General features: G+C 47.9%; 1 protein-coding gene across 1 annotated transcript in view; it reads left to right on the plus strand.

The window, feature by feature from the left end:
• Positions 1-15462, plus strand: part of LOC132996942 (microtubule-associated protein 2-like) — a 38426-nt gene that overhangs the window by 3824 nt on the left and 19140 nt on the right. Inside the window, exon 2 of the mRNA XM_061067313.1 lies at positions 10589-10685. The gene's annotated coding sequence lies outside the window, so the exon portion shown is untranslated. The remainder of the gene's footprint in view (positions 1-10588; positions 10686-15462) is intronic.

A 15462-nucleotide genomic window follows, 5' to 3' on the forward strand; every position in this document is an offset into this window, starting at 1 on the left:
TGAATGGAAACCCCCCCCCGGTTCACAGGAGCGTCTCAGTAAAGCCTGTGTGAAACGCAGAAGCAGATGCATGGAGGGAACATGACGTTCCTGTTGGCCTGTTTGGAGCCGAGCTGCAGGAACACAGCAGCTGACTGTGTGGAGTCGGCGTCCTGTCCGGCGTCCAGGAAGCGTTTCACTGCAGCCGCCGCTGGATGAGTCTGATCGGACTCGTACAACGTCTTCCCTCAGACGAGTTACGTTCAGTGACCTCCCATCGCTCCCTCTCTCCCCCTCTGTGTTGTTTTGAAGCGTCCACTGTTCCCACTGCCCCCTACGGGACCACCAAGGGCCCCCCTCACCACGGCAACCCCTGCCATGGAAACCAGCCCCTCAAAGGAATGACCCCTTTGAGTTCCAGTGTGTAGTCGCTCTGTGCTGCTCTGGAATAACAGGATATTGACCACAAGACGACATTCACACATTTTCTCTTCTAGTTTTCCCAATTTTCTTCAACATCAGCTTCACGCAGATACCAGGTCGATTAGACACGGGACTGGAGATGTAAAATGAATCATCTGTTCCTGTGTCACGCTCCTGACCGGCTGGAGAGGAGAAGGTGGCGTGAGACTCGACCTCAGGTCAACTCGTGAAACCACAGATCATAAATCCTGCTGGAAAAACTTCAGCTTCCTTCTGGAGCGTCAACACATGTTAAATAAGAGTAATAATATAAGAGCTTATAAACATATAGAGTTGATTTCCCTGACATTCCTTCAGTGTTTCATACGTCACATGTTCAGTCTCCTTGGAAAAACAAACCTGTTCTCCGTGTTTTCACGTCTGAATCTAAACTGTCATTATAAAACATAACGAGGTGGAATATATCTGCCTCACTTCTACTATTTCCTTTTGTTTTCCTTTTGACGTTTAATAGGCTAATGGTCCTTTCCTGTGTCGGGTTGTGTGTGTGTGTGTGTGTGTGGGTGTGTGTGTGTGTGTGTGTGTGTGTGTGTTGGAAAGCAGTGGGGAAACTCCACAGCTCATTGGAGACACCAGCATGTTCTTAAGTCCAAACACGACAGACGTGAGCTTCAGAGCTGCGTCCCGGTGTTGTCTCTGGTGTTGTCTCTGGTGTTGTCTCTGGTGTTGTCTCTGGTGTTGTCTCTGTCATGTCTACACACTCGCAAACTTCTCTTTGTCCTCAATTTTTCATCCCATTGCACGAAAGTCTCATGTCAACAAAGAGGTGAGTGACGTTTCCTCGGAGCAGATCTGTAATTAGCTGTTTCTTCAGCTTTCTGAATCCACCAGCTTCTCCCACTTCCTTTGTCCCCACGCCACGGGTCGCCAATTATTGATTCCTGTCCCTCCCCAGTCTTTCTTCTCCCCAGCTCACCTACCCCCCGTGGGGAAGAAGCATGAGGAGAGGGTGCACCCCCCCCCCATGTGCATGCCCACATTCACATGCTAATCCCCCCCCCCCGCCATCTGCTTTCCACCTCAGGCTGCACGTGGTGCCTTCCTGCCCGTGGCCAATGTGGGTGAGGGAGGAAAATCCCTGAGCTCTTCACGCCCCGAGGGGCTGCCAGGGTTATTAGGAAGCTCTTACACCCCGATGGAGGCGCCCTGCACCCCCGCTTTCACCCCCTCTCTCCCTCCTTCACCCTCCACTTAGGGGTCGCCCATAGAGAGAATCCAATAGAAGTAACCTCCTCCATCCAGAGCCAATGGGCCGTGGCACAATAAACCTGGATTCCTCAGCGACCTCTGGTCAAAGAGGCAGATCCTGGCAGATGAGTTCATCACCGGCCGTCACAGCAGATTCAAACCGAGCTGTGACCCTGAGTCCCGGGAGTTCGATTCCCACCTGTTTGAGTGGGAAAGCTCCTCGGCTGTGTGGGATCCTGCAGCTCCTCCGTGACATAAGAGAGTTTCAGCAGAATCCAAGCCTTTCTTGAATATGTATCTCTGCCAGGGAGGTTATGTTTTCACCCCGGTCTGTTAGTCTGTCAGCAGGATTACACAAAAACAACTCAACGGATTTCCACTAAAGCTGCTGGAAGGATAATTCTGGTCTGGATTCAGACAAAGATCCAGTTTCTGTGCAGCTTGATTAGATTTGACGGACTTGGAGGAGGAATGCTCATGTTTGATTTGAGAGATTTGCTCTCTGAGGGTTTAAAGTGAAGTTCAGTCCAGTAAAACTTGTATTATTTCATTTAAGCCTCAATAATAAGAAATGTAAATAACTCCAGAATGAAAACAACATAGTAATCTTCACGCTGTTGCTCCACACCAGCCTTTCTCTCTCCGTGTTCTCGAGCATCACCGAGCTGGAGATGGAAGACGCTTTAATCTGCGTCCACATCTGAGGAATGAAAACACAAAGCTCGGTGTGGCTGCATGCGGTCACTGTTTAGTGTGTGTGTGTGTGAATTCCTGCGTCAGTGTGTGTGTGTGTTTGAGATGATGTCACTGCTGCAGGACGATGCTCTGACACCAGAGACGCCAGCGACCTGAGCACGCTTCAGTCGCTCTCACTGCAGCGCTGGTGCAGGATCCACGGGGTTGTTGTGCCTCAGCTGCTGCAGGAGAGTTTTAATAATGCTTTTTAATGTCATTGCAGGTTTTTACCTGAAGAATTAAGGAGGTCTGGGATCTTTTATTGGATTTATTTGCATGAATAACTCATATATTCGCACCCCAGGTTCATGCTAATAATAATTTTCATTGCTCAGATGAAACAAACGCCTTTAACACCGTCCCACTTCGTCTTCCCTTTGCCAGTCCTCGGGTCCTCTGTTCATTTATCCTCGTTGCCCGAAGGCGTCGTATCCATAGCGACTCATCCCAGTGTCATGGAAACAAAAGTATGTTCCTCAGCAAGTAAACAGCTGCCTCCCGAACCCCCGTGGAAACCTGGAGCCCACACGGCGTCTCCAGCTGAGCAGCAGGATCTACTTCCTGTTCCCTGGATGTTGAAGTGAACGTGTGGCGTCAGAGGAGGAGGAATCCTGACGTGAGGGAACTGGACGGAGGCGTGTCCTGTGTCCCCGAGGGACGACCTCACCCTTCATCCCTCCAGAGCAGGAAGTCATTAACACGTCTTCATCATACTCATCATCATGCTCCTCTTCCTAATAACTGCAGCTCCTCTTTTGTTAATGGAAACGAGTGATTCCCCGGCTACACACACACACACTGACCTCTGTGTTCCGCTGAGGCCTTCAGGGTCTGCGTGTAAATCACAGCCTCCCCCTGCGTGTGGTCCCCCCCCCACCCCCCTATCACTTACACTAACAGGCTTCTGAGAGCGGCTGAAGATGAGAGCTGCTTCCTGTCCACTTCGCTGTTTGTGCTCGATGCCCACGCTGCAGTTTGTGTTTGATTGAAGAGTCGACAACTTTATGAAATCACTCAGCAGCTGTCTACCCCCCCCCCCCCCCCCGGGCCTTTTTGGGACTTGATGCATATTTGATTCGTCACCTGCAGCGTTGGGATTCTGGGGTTTTAATAAGCTCGAGCTGCAGAATTTGAACGATTTGAGCCGATCTCTGTGATGCATGAGTCATCATCGACTGGATTTCAGCTTCATCATGCTGCAGTGTTCAGGAAGAAGGGTGGGGGGGGATGAGAGGGTCAGATTAATTTCTCACACATTCCCACCTCTTCTTAAGCAACTATGAGATCTCATTTTGATGTTATTGTTGTTTTAATGTAATGTGATAAAGCTGAAGCCAGCAGGGAGGAGAGGAAGAGCATTTTGATGAAGACTCTGTTATGGAAACTTTACATGATTTGTGTTAAGTGGTCTAAAATAGACGTTAAAGCATAAAACATTATGTTTCATTTGCTGCTTGAGGTTTTTCCCCTTTCAGCGCGGCCAGAAAATCATCTCTGTTCTCCGAGCCTCCTCCCGTGACTCATAGTTTTATATTTTGTGGCGGGCAGGAGGAGGAGGAGGAGGAGGAGGAGGAGGAGGAGGAGGAGGAGGAGGAGGAGGAGGAGGAGGAGGAGGAGGAGGAGGAGGAGGAGGAGGAGGAGGAGGAGGAGGAGGAGGAGGAAGAGGAGGAGGAGGAGGAGGAAAGTGCCGACTTGCTTGTTTTGGATGCCTCTCTGACAGACATGGTGGTTTCTGGTGCTGGGCCTGGATGACGGAGCGGCCCCATTAGACCTGACAGCTGTTGACTCCGGCTCTGGGATGTGTTGGTCTGTGTTTGTTTGTCGTTGACTTGTGTTTACGTTTGGCAGCGGCGAGCCGGGTGTTTGCACGCCGTCCAGGATGACGCTCTCTACGATGGCGTGCTCTTCATTAAGCATCTTTCTTTCACGTTGCTTGTGTTCACGCCTGGATATCACACAGTCAGAGTCCTGAGCAGCTGCCTGATGACTTCCAGAAACTTCCGCTCCTCACTCGTCTCAGTGACACGTGCGTCCTCTCTGCTCCCGGCCTGGAAGCCTCAGTGACTCCAGAGGGTCGGAGCTCTGGTTCTCACACCTCGGTCTCAACATCTGGGCTGAAGAATCACTTCCTTCACTGACAGAAGTGAAATGAAACAAGTGAAAAGTCCTCGAGATGATATTTAACAGGAACAAGAACTATAAATAAAAAAGGAACCACAAGAAACCAACAAATATATCGAACTGGAATTAAGAAAATACACATTGATATGTATAATTTGTACTGATGCCTTTGAAAGACTCTAGTAAAGATTGTGATCATGGTTAAAAAGACACACTACACACCCATCAGACCCACAAAGTCATACACACATCTGGAGTTTTCCTTCTTATTCCAGTCCGACAAAACTTGAATCCACCTCAAAGAAAACAAGTCGTAAACCCGGCAGCAGGGAGTTTTCCTCTCCACCTCCGTCTTCCTCTGTGTTTTCATATTCACACGTTATAGAAATATGAAAGCAGCTGCTGCAGCTTGGTCCTCTGCTGCCCCCCCCCCCCCCAGGTCTCTGCAGCGTCTGACCACCGGTGCCCAGACCGCCGAGCGCCCCGTGTCGGTGCTAATTCAGAGCAGATGGCGCGTGAGAGGAAACGGCTCGGGAGCGGAAACAGCCCGGACGCAAATTACAAGCGTTTATCTTTCCTTGCTGTTCACCTGCGCCATCGAAAAATAGTAGAATTTATCAAGTAGAAATTAAACGTTTGATGATTCCAGCTTCTTTAAATATGATCATTCGACACTTTCCCTGTTTTACATACGGAGAATTGAATATGTTTGAGTTCAGGTCAGAGAAAACCAGTCTGAATTCATACGTTCCCACTGGATGATGAATGTAAACGATCTGGACCAGTTGAACCCGGTCCAGCGTTTAGCATAGAGACGACTGTGTTCCCTGTGAGTGAAAAGCATGCTGGGATATATGTTTCCATGCTGTAATATGGGATCGTGCACAGTAGCTTGTGTTTGAGCTCAGCCCAGAGAGGAGGGACGACTTCAAAGGCCACGGCTACACCCTGTGGTTAGTGTGAAACCACACAACTACACAACTACACACACACACACACACGTCACTCCATGTTGTGCGAGAGGCTCAGGCCCTCTGACAGGCACACATTTATCTGAGTCCATAAAAACAGCTGACTGCGTTTCACCCCTGAATTTTCCCATCAGTCTTAGCTTCAGCTTCCCCCCCGCCGCCCCTTTCTCCAGCTGTAAACACACACACACACACACACACACACACACACACACACACACACACACACACACACACACACACACACACACACACACAAAGTCTCTCCACTTCCTGTCTCTCTCTTTCTTCTCAAATCTCGTGTCTGTTTTAAACTGGCCTCTTGGACTCATACTGAACATTTGAGGAATTTCCTGTGCTCTGCTTATATCAGAGGAATATCACACACACACACACACACACACACACACACACACACACACACACAAACACACACACACACACACAAACACACACACACACACTCTCACTAACCACTTAACACTAAAGTGCCTGGATTCAGGAGCTGATGATGCAGCTCAGCTCTTCTGCTGTGACTGAAGTGGAGTCGTTCTCATTTATCATCAGACGCCTGTTTCCACATCATTACTATTTTAAATGATATTAAGTAGTTTGATTTTTAGTACATTTGTCGCAGAAGTTTTAAAGATGAAGTAAAGTTTCAGTGCAAAACAACCACATGATGCACGAAGCTTAACCAAGATGTTGAGGAAGCTCAGTGACGGACGAACTAAAAACAAATCCACCAAACTCTCTTTAGAATTCTTAATGTTTTAAAGTTTTAATATCGGAGATGAAGTTGTTTAAACCGATCTACAGTTGAAGCTGTGACTCAGTTCTCCTCACAGGAGATGGTTCCCACTCACTAGTGTTACATAGTTCAGGCTGAAGAGTGGGAATGAAGGAGGAAACATTCGCCACAGTCACACTCACTCACCCGTCAGACTCTTTATATTCAAGCTGCTGGTTTAACATACGAGAAACCAAGAGAGGACCGGGATCCACTCGCTGCCTTTATGTGAAATGTCGCTGCAGCGTGGAGATAACGTCCGGCTCAGCGTGAGGATTCACTGAGGAGAATGAGAATAGAAGCTAATTCAATGAAGTCACATGGCGGAAGACAAATGATGCCGAAATGAAGTTAGTTGATAATAAATGGGTTTGTAGATCTGTGTTGTTGTGACAGGATCTGCAGGTTGTGTGTGTCTGGACGAGCTGAGTAAAGCTGAGGCTTTGCTGTGAGTCATTCTGTCTGTGTGCTGAGGGGATGGAGGGGATCAGCGTCTGGCCACATTGACCTTTGACCTCTGACACCAGCGTCCTGAGGGGAGAGAATTCACCGACCGCGTTGTAGAGGTTGTGGAAAAATTTAAGTCACCAGAGTTACTTTTACACACAACAACACACACACAGCTGTTTTCCTTGTTAATGAATATTAACGGTCACTGCCTATTCCAGAAAATCTCTGCACCCATAACCCTCTCACTGTTTATATTGTTTCATTTTATATTGTTTTATATATATATATATATTGGTGTTTAATGTTGGATTGTTATTTATGTGCACCAACCACACCAAAGCAATTTCCTGTATGTGCAAATATACTTGGCAATTAAAAGAATTCTGATTCTTATTCTGATGTTTCGAGCCCGGCAGGAAAATAAATACGGAACAAAGAAGCTTCTCCTGAGTCAGAGGATCAAACTCGTATCAAAAGAAATTAATTCATATAATAATTCAACTCTCACGGCTGAATAGATATGAGTTGTGTATTGTTGTCTTTGCTGCCTGAGCTTGAGAGAGATGAGTGGCTGCTCACCTTTAAACCCACGTTCAGATCACAGCGGATTTGCCTAATTAGATTTCCGTGTCCTCAAATCTAATTTGCTATTTTATTTAAAGCAAACGACGACAACAAGCCGACGCAGCCGCAGAGCGATTTCTGCCATTTTGAGGCGGGTGTTGTTGTTGTTGTTGTTGTTGTTGAGGCTGGACGTCGCCGGGCCTCGTGCCGGGAGGAGATTGCTCTGGTGATCCTGGCGATGCCGTGGATCCAGTCCTCAGGCATTAACGAGTGATTACTGGGTCCATGTCTGGGTGAAAGTATTAACACCGGGCCGGCTGTGGAGCTTATGGTGACGTGTATGAAGTCGTCAGGGATGAAAAGCTTGAAAGAAGAAAGAGCATCTTTCACATTTCAGATGCAGAGCGAGAGTCTGAGGCTCGTGTTTCCTCTGACCTCTATCTTCAGCAGCGTCACTGTAACACAGAGCTGGAGCCTCAGCAACGGTGACGCCGGCGTTCGGTGATGCAGAACCGGGCGCCGCGTGCTCCAGCACCTGCCGTGACTCCGCCCACTCAGTGGGACTCGTGCTGAAGCTGCATTCTTTAAAAATAGATTGAGTCATGCTTTTCAGGAAAGAAAGAAAGTGGAGATGATGATGCACCAGAGGCTGAATGAACCTCAGTAAGAGTCGGTAGAGAGCTGAACTCTCACCGGCCCGCGTGCATGTGACCACGTTATTCTGGCGTCCAGGATATTTTCAACCCGTCCTAAAAACTCACCGACCGGCGCTGAAACTCTCCGTCCAAATCGGGATGAAGAGGTCCGGGCAGATTACCCCCCCGAGGCCGTCATGATCCATTCAGCTAATCCTGATCATAGTGAGTTGGCCGGGCACCAATCTCACCGCAGGCCACGCCCCCCCCTAACCTCCAGCACCGCAATGAGATTGACCTACCTCTTAATTTGGGATTAGACATCAGGTTTTATCGGGACCCACGAGAGTTTCATCCTGCGATAAGCAGCATTTGATAGAATAAAGGGAATAGATCTGAGACATTAATCTACTTATTTTCATATTGGATTTGATTTTGGTTATAAAGCTTGTGACAGAGCGACCCGGTAAAGTTTATTAAAATAACCAAACCACACAGTTTCTTCCGATAAGTCACATTAAGATAAAGACTAATAATCTTTAATTCATTAATCATAATTGACTCTGCTGAGGCCTGTGTCCACCTCCTGTCCTCAGAAGGTGTCTCCTCTCCTCTCTCCGTATGTCCTGGTCAAACTGAATCATGGGTAATCTGGTGACAGCGAGCTCAGAGCGCCGCCGTGCCCGTTGACAGTCGGGCGGCGGCAGATTGGCGTTGGCCCGGCCGGCATCTGCTTCTGGCGGAGGGGAGATTAGATTTTGCCGTTCGCAGCTCGGGTTCAGACCTCGGCCTCTGATCGGTGCTGGCAAATGGCGTCTCTGAAGACAGCCGGTGATGACAGGGACTGTCTCCGCCTCTCCGGTAGTCCCTCTCCTTCCTCCCCCTCTTCTTCACCTCTTATCTCCGGCAGCGACTCGGTGCCTCTCGGTTCTTCAACATTTAAAATGAGCTCACGACCACCGTGCTACATTTTCCACCGCGTCTCATTTGCTTTCTTTAAACCCGATCCAAGCTGCCGCCGGTGACGGGCTGATTACAGTCCTCCACCGATGGCTCGTTCTACCCCCCCGATAAACACGACGAGCTAATGATGGGAGCGAGGAGGAGATGTGATGTGGGATGGAAGGAGCTGCTGCTTCCCTCCCTCCCTCTCCTCCTCCTGGTTCTGTTTTAAAGTGGTTTCAGAGACTGGATCCTCGGTGATTCAGCCTCTCTACATCCTCTGTGGTCGCTGAGGTCTGGCCATCATGTCGGGGAGTGTCTCCCGACTTCAGACTGGTCCCGTCGGTTTGCTTTAGTGGTTTCATTTATTTACTTCTTAAAAGGATGTGCTCAGATTCATAAAGTCCATGTTGGCAGAATGCAAACGTGCTAAATGCACTATAAGCTGGACTGGACTTTAAAGCAGTGGTGATCAAGAGCTGAGAGACGATAACATGCTCCACAGAGAATTCCTTTTTTGTGTTTAGCAAATAAATAATAGATTTTCTACTAAAGAAGCTGCAACACTTGAAGATAAACGATTTATTTCCCAGCAGGAGAAACCCCCCGACTCGTGTGTCCGGTCTCCAAACTTCAAACCGACTTCCCCCGGCCTGGCACGGCCATCGGAAACCAGTCGTGTGGTTTGAGGTCATGTTCAACATCAGCTAAATCAGGATCTCCTCCATCTCGGCTCACAGGGAAAACTACAACCTCACAAACGTGGTTTGCTAGTGAGGCTGTGACATCGGATTCGCTTCGCTGCAGGAACGTCTCATTTGCACAAACAGGAAGTGGACGTACAGTTTTGACCGTTCCATTAAAAACTCAGATCTGGTTCCTGAGTGGAAACTGGATCTGCAGGTCTTGCAGTGAACAGAGGATCGACTCCACTGATCTAACGCTCCTTCGTCCTGACACCTCCTGAAGACTTGAACCTTTGTGAGCCTCTTCGTGAATATACATATCCTTCATTTCATGCGGTTTGAGGTTCTCATTCTCTCGAGAATTAGGATTTTGGTTTTCCTCTGCTTGTCTGGGCCTTTACAGTCTCTCCCCCCTGCTCTCCCAGTGTGTCTCCCACCTCCTCTCCCCCCTCCTCTCCCCCCTCTCTCTCAGCCTTTGTCTCAGTGGCGCTGCTGCAGCCGGCCGTGCCTGCAAATGAGCACCGAGCGATTCTCCAGCCCGGCTTCTCCACACACTGCTCGTGCACGTGTGGACTCACACTGCTGCTGCTCTCACACTCGTGTTTTTGTGCATAAGCAAAAGAAACTGTATTTTTTACAGTTGAGACAAACAGAACGAGAGAATCTGGACGTTTCCTGGATGGAGTCGCTCTTTCATCCCTGAACTCTATTCCCTCGAGGGGGAGGATGAGCTCCGAGTCCCTTTCAAACATGAATTAATGTGACACACAAACATACACACACACACACATTTCTTGCACTGTTCCACCCCGCCCCCAACTCCACTCCACCCCCCCCTCCACCAGCCAGTGCAGTGCAGACACTGGCTGAGTGTGTGTCTGTGTGTGTGTTGATGCAGTTTGCTACCAGTGATGAAACCCCGTCATCCCTCTCTGTCGCTGCCCTTCTCTTGACTCTCCTCTTCCTGTCTGCTCTTCTCTTGACTCTCCTCTTCCTGTCTGCTCTTCTCTTGACTCTCCTCTTCCTGTCTGCTCTTCTCTGCAGAAGCTGCTGCCGTGCCCCCCCTCCCTCCATCACCACCAGCGCCACCTTGTGTCCTCTTTGCACACAACAAGCTGTAATTACCACCCCACCCCTCCAGGTAAGATTTAACATTCTTCTCATCTTCTCTCTGTTGACAGGACCTGGTTCCTTTCTAATCTCCACTTCCTTCATCATCATGATGTTTCCCTTTGTTTGCTCAGATTCTCATTAGTGAGGATGTTTGCCGTTGACATATTGAAACCATGGTGGGAAGCAGCCGATGTGGAGATAAGCCCGGGGCCGTCTCTCTGTGTTTTGATGACCTTTACTCCCGTCCCTGGTCTAGACAGATTATTCAGCAGGACAGTTCGGCTCAGCCTGGGTTCGCTGTCGCTCTGCGTGAAGAGGGAAGTGTTCACCAGACGGAGAAAAACATGATCTTGTGTGATTCCTGCTCCGTGGAAAATAGCGGCGTCTGTGATTGTGTTTTAGAGGCCGAGGTTGCGATGGCGTGTGGCCGATGGCGGTCAGCGATATGGTGGTTTCACCGCGGTGGTGACATCACGCCAAGCGAGACCACAGGACACATCACAAGTCGGCTGGAGGCTCTGGAGGAGGTTCAGGTCTGACAGGTGGTTTCCTGCAGCGAGCAGGTGGTGATGGAGTGATGGTGAATCTGACTCCACCTCTTTAACTCTCCTCTAGAACCCTTTCCCTCCGCCTCTCTCTCTCTCTCTCTCTCTCTCTCTCGGCCTGGGTGGTTGCCGGGCAGCTCTCAGGCGAACTGTCTTCTCCTGGAAACCGACTCAGGATGACACGCCATGTCCTTCTCTGTGAGGTCACAAGCTGAGCCCTGTCCCCTCTGTCATCCTCCACCTCCTCATCCTCCTCCTCTTTCCGCTGTGTCACCCCCTTCGTCTTCGCTCGCCCTCGACTCGAGGTCGTCGCCTGGCGTGGAGGCCGGCGTGCGGCCCCCGGTAACCAACCGTTGCCGTGCTCGCAGGGCAGAACAAGTGGGAGGGGGAGGGGGGAGGGGACATTGTTTTGGAGTCAACAGCCAGCGCTGGTTCCAACGGCTGTTTGTCAGGAAGGCGTTTGAAATGTTACGTGTTGTGAAGAGGACTTTGTTTCATGAGCTGGAAAAACAACCCGAGGATTCACCTTTAACCTCTGCATTGCATCATGGGAAGTGAAGGATCTGGTGTTTTCTGATCTTCATCTCCATTTATTGATTTATAATTTTTACTAAACAAAGACATAAGACTCTGGAGAATGTTTCTAACTGAACCTTGACTCGTGGATATTTGTCAAACTCTTGTTCTCAAGGTCAAACTTGTCATATTAAAGATTCATCTAAAGTTTCCAGCTCCCACATGAGAAATTGAACTCATCCACCTTCAACATCAGCCTGAACCAGAAGCTGAGATTTGTGTGGAGCGTGCCGCAGGTGCCCTTCACAGCTCGACCTTGACAGCTCGACCTTGACAGATCTGAAGTGTGTGTTGACATGTGATATGACGCCGCGTGTCAGAGATGAGCTGAACCACGGAGGCAGGAGCAGCTGAGTGGAACCGACAGGACGAGAGTCTACACCCGGCTTGTGTTGTTCAACGAATCTGTGTTGACGGAAGATCGACACTTTTCATATTTGTAATGTCAGGAAGAGAATTTGATCATGTTAAAAGATAGTGATATATGAAGATGTGATTTCAAAACGCTCAGAAACCTCAAGTCATTCCAGCTTAGAGCAAATACTGTACATTTTTCATATTCCCTGTCTGAACATGTGGCCTGATGCATGTGTTACTGCTTCTACCTGAGGATATATACGTCTCCAGAGCAGCTGCACCTGGTCCTGTCCTGGTTTCATGACTCTGCAGGACGAGGTTCAGGTTGTAGATTATCTGGAGGACACACAGAAGGAGTTTGGTATTTTGCATCTCTGGTATGAAGAGTATGTGTCGGCCCAAGGTCTCAGTCCCAGTGATGTCAGATCCTTCTTCCGAGTCTTCACAGCCATGTCACTATCATTTTTAGACCAGGACCTTTATTCCCACTTTTCTCCATGACAACTGATTCTTCATCTTTAGCTTTGATCGTCCTATTTCTGTTTTCTGCCTAAAATAAATCTTCCTCCGCGCCGCCTGTTTCCTGCAGCTGGTTTATTTCACTTTTCCACATATTAGATGATCAGATATCAAACATTATTTTTTCTCCTCCCTGCTTGTTTTCTTCTTCTTGATAAATGAACTTGCAGAGTTTGTCTCGTTTGCTTGTCAACACACAGAAACTGCTGCAGGACGTTTAATGTATTTTTCTTTAGTTTGATTTTGAAATCGTGTGTCGTAGTATTTTGGAATCGACCTTCACCTTAACTCCAGCTTCTCTTATCTAACGTGTCAAACAAGTGTGTGTTTGTGTTGTTTGGAGGCGTGTGCCGGCCTCAGGGTGTGCGTGTCTGTGTGTGTTTGTCCGTGGGGAGACGGAGGCTGTCTATGTGAATTATGGATGAAGGAACGGGGGCGATGGCCAAGTTAAAAAGACGAGAAACCGAGAGGCTCTGTCAGACTCTTACAGGCCGAACCCCGAGGTTGAGCCACAGCCCTCAGCCGCCACGTGATCCCCATAAATCATCACTTTCACTCCAGCTAGTTTCCCTTTCACACAAATCACTGTGTGGGTTTTTAAAAAGGGGTTTTCTATTTCACTTGGTAAGACCCCGAGTGACTGGAATGGTTTTAAATGCAGCTGCAGTTCCTTCAAGACGCTTGTTTAGCGGTTTTAACGATTAAAAAAAGGAGAAACGACCAGAAACCGTATCGATGCATGACACCGATATGGAGAAGGAAAGATTGTGGTGATGTAAAATAAACCCATCACCACAGAACTCCACGTCCCGACTGTCTGACTCGGCAACAGGCTCCTTGTAAACACAATAACCAGGTTGATGGAACTTTGAAACGACTTTGTTGAGCTGGAATTGAATCCCGGTTTATTGAGCTGTTGTTGTTTTTACTGCAGGCCGCTCTCCCACCGTGCCAGACGAGTTTCAAGTGCCAGAAATCAATCCAGAGCCCATGAAGAGTTCCCACTAATGTGATGATTGATGCGATTCCCTTATCGGTTATTTTGATGCTTCCTGACGGCTGCAGGATTGAGTCTGAACCCGGTAACTCTGAAAATATCTTTCTGTCATTTCGCCCTTTATCTCCTCTGGTGGTTCACTGGAAGCTTATCAGGCCTTTTAGCCGCGTGCAGAGATTAGGATTCATTTTCTGTTTGATGAAGTCTGTGGATTAGGTCCGAGTCCGACCTCCTTCCCCTCCTTCATCTCTCTCTGACTCTTCCCTCCGTCTCCTCCTCTCTGTCTTCGACCCACTCGGCCTCTCTCCTCCCCCGAGGAACATGCAGGTCAAAGGAAAACGCAGAGTCCTTCTTTCCAGGGACGTGAGATGAGTCGCTCGTTTGTTGAACAACGTTTTTTCTTCGGTGGACTCTCGGTGTCTGATGGGCTTCAGGAGGAATTATCTGTCAAAGTTGTAATGAATGAGTTTGTAGTTAAGATTATGAGATATGTATGTTTTCATTAATCACTTCTCCTCCTCGTTTCATCTCATTTGCATGAATCTGTTCACTGGTTTCACTCTTAATCTCTGTACCAGTGAGTTTATGATGAGTTTCCATGAAAAATGAGGCGTCAGGAGCAACGGATCATTTACTCTGATGATTTAACACGTGTGTCTTTAGGTATAAAGTTTTTCCTCTTGATGTTTTGGGGCAGAGCTGTAACTCCACATCTCTTTCTATCTCTCCATCTCTCTCTCTCTGTCTCTTCATCCCTCTCTTAACTTGGCGGAGCTTCTCCCCTGAAGAGACATTATTTCCTGTCTGACCTCAGTTTCCTGATTGTCTCCTTTCTTCTGTCTCCTCCATCACATCAACTTGTTCCCTCTGAGGTCTATTTAAAGCTTTTTGCCTCCTCCTCTTCTTTATGGGCAGACAGAGAACAAATGAGATTATTATTAAGAAAGGATTGAAGAAACATTTAAATGCTTTTGAAGTTGTTTTCATTGTTTTTTTTAATTTAATTTGGCAAATTAAACAAATCGAATTACTAGTCCTTCACATTAAAATCTAATACCAGCTATTATGTTGCGTATTTTAGATCAACTACCTGTGAGTTTTTATTCCCAATCTTTTAAGAAAGAAGTCCCTGAAGTGACAAGAGCTAAATATTGTTTTTCACTTCTGTAGCTGTCAAATAAGATACTTCTTTTAAAGTGTGAATGACTGTAATTAAGGGTCTTCCTCTAAGAAAACTATAATCTCTTTTTACTCGTAAAATCAATATCCTTCCTGTGTGTAACAGAAATATTAAACTGTGGTCTCAGTAAACTGAATCAATTCTTTACTGTAAGAGGAGAATTATCCCTCCTGTGTGATTTCCCTCTCGTCTTCACTCCAGGCCTCTTCTTCTTCTTCTCTCTCCTCTAATAAATCAACCCTCCTTCCTGTTTGGAGAATCTCTATCTCCTTCTTTCTTTCTCTAGCCCCCCCGTCACTCCTTTCACACTGTTTTAGCGTTAACAGGATGCTCTGGTGTTCCACCTCCTCACGGTCCCGAAGCAGAGCAAACGTGCAGATCTGTGTTTCCTCATGGCGGCTGTAAGCCTCTCGCTCATCCCCTGGCTCGGCCCGGGATCCTGGAATTTTACAAATCTTAAAAAACGTCTCTCTGCAGTGGACAGTTTGTCTGGAGAAGGACACGTTCACTTGTAATCGCTTGTTTATGGAAAAGATTCCCTCTCTTGGATTATAATCGTCCCTTTAGTCCTTTGTTTGTTCTTCCTCTCTCTCTGTCTCCAACTTTCTCATCTTTCCATTTTGTTTAGGTT

The sequence above is a fragment of the Limanda limanda genome, chromosome 23 (genome assembly GCF_963576545.1).
Source record: "Limanda limanda chromosome 23, fLimLim1.1, whole genome shotgun sequence".
NCBI lineage: Eukaryota > Metazoa > Chordata > Actinopteri > Pleuronectiformes > Pleuronectidae > Limanda > Limanda limanda.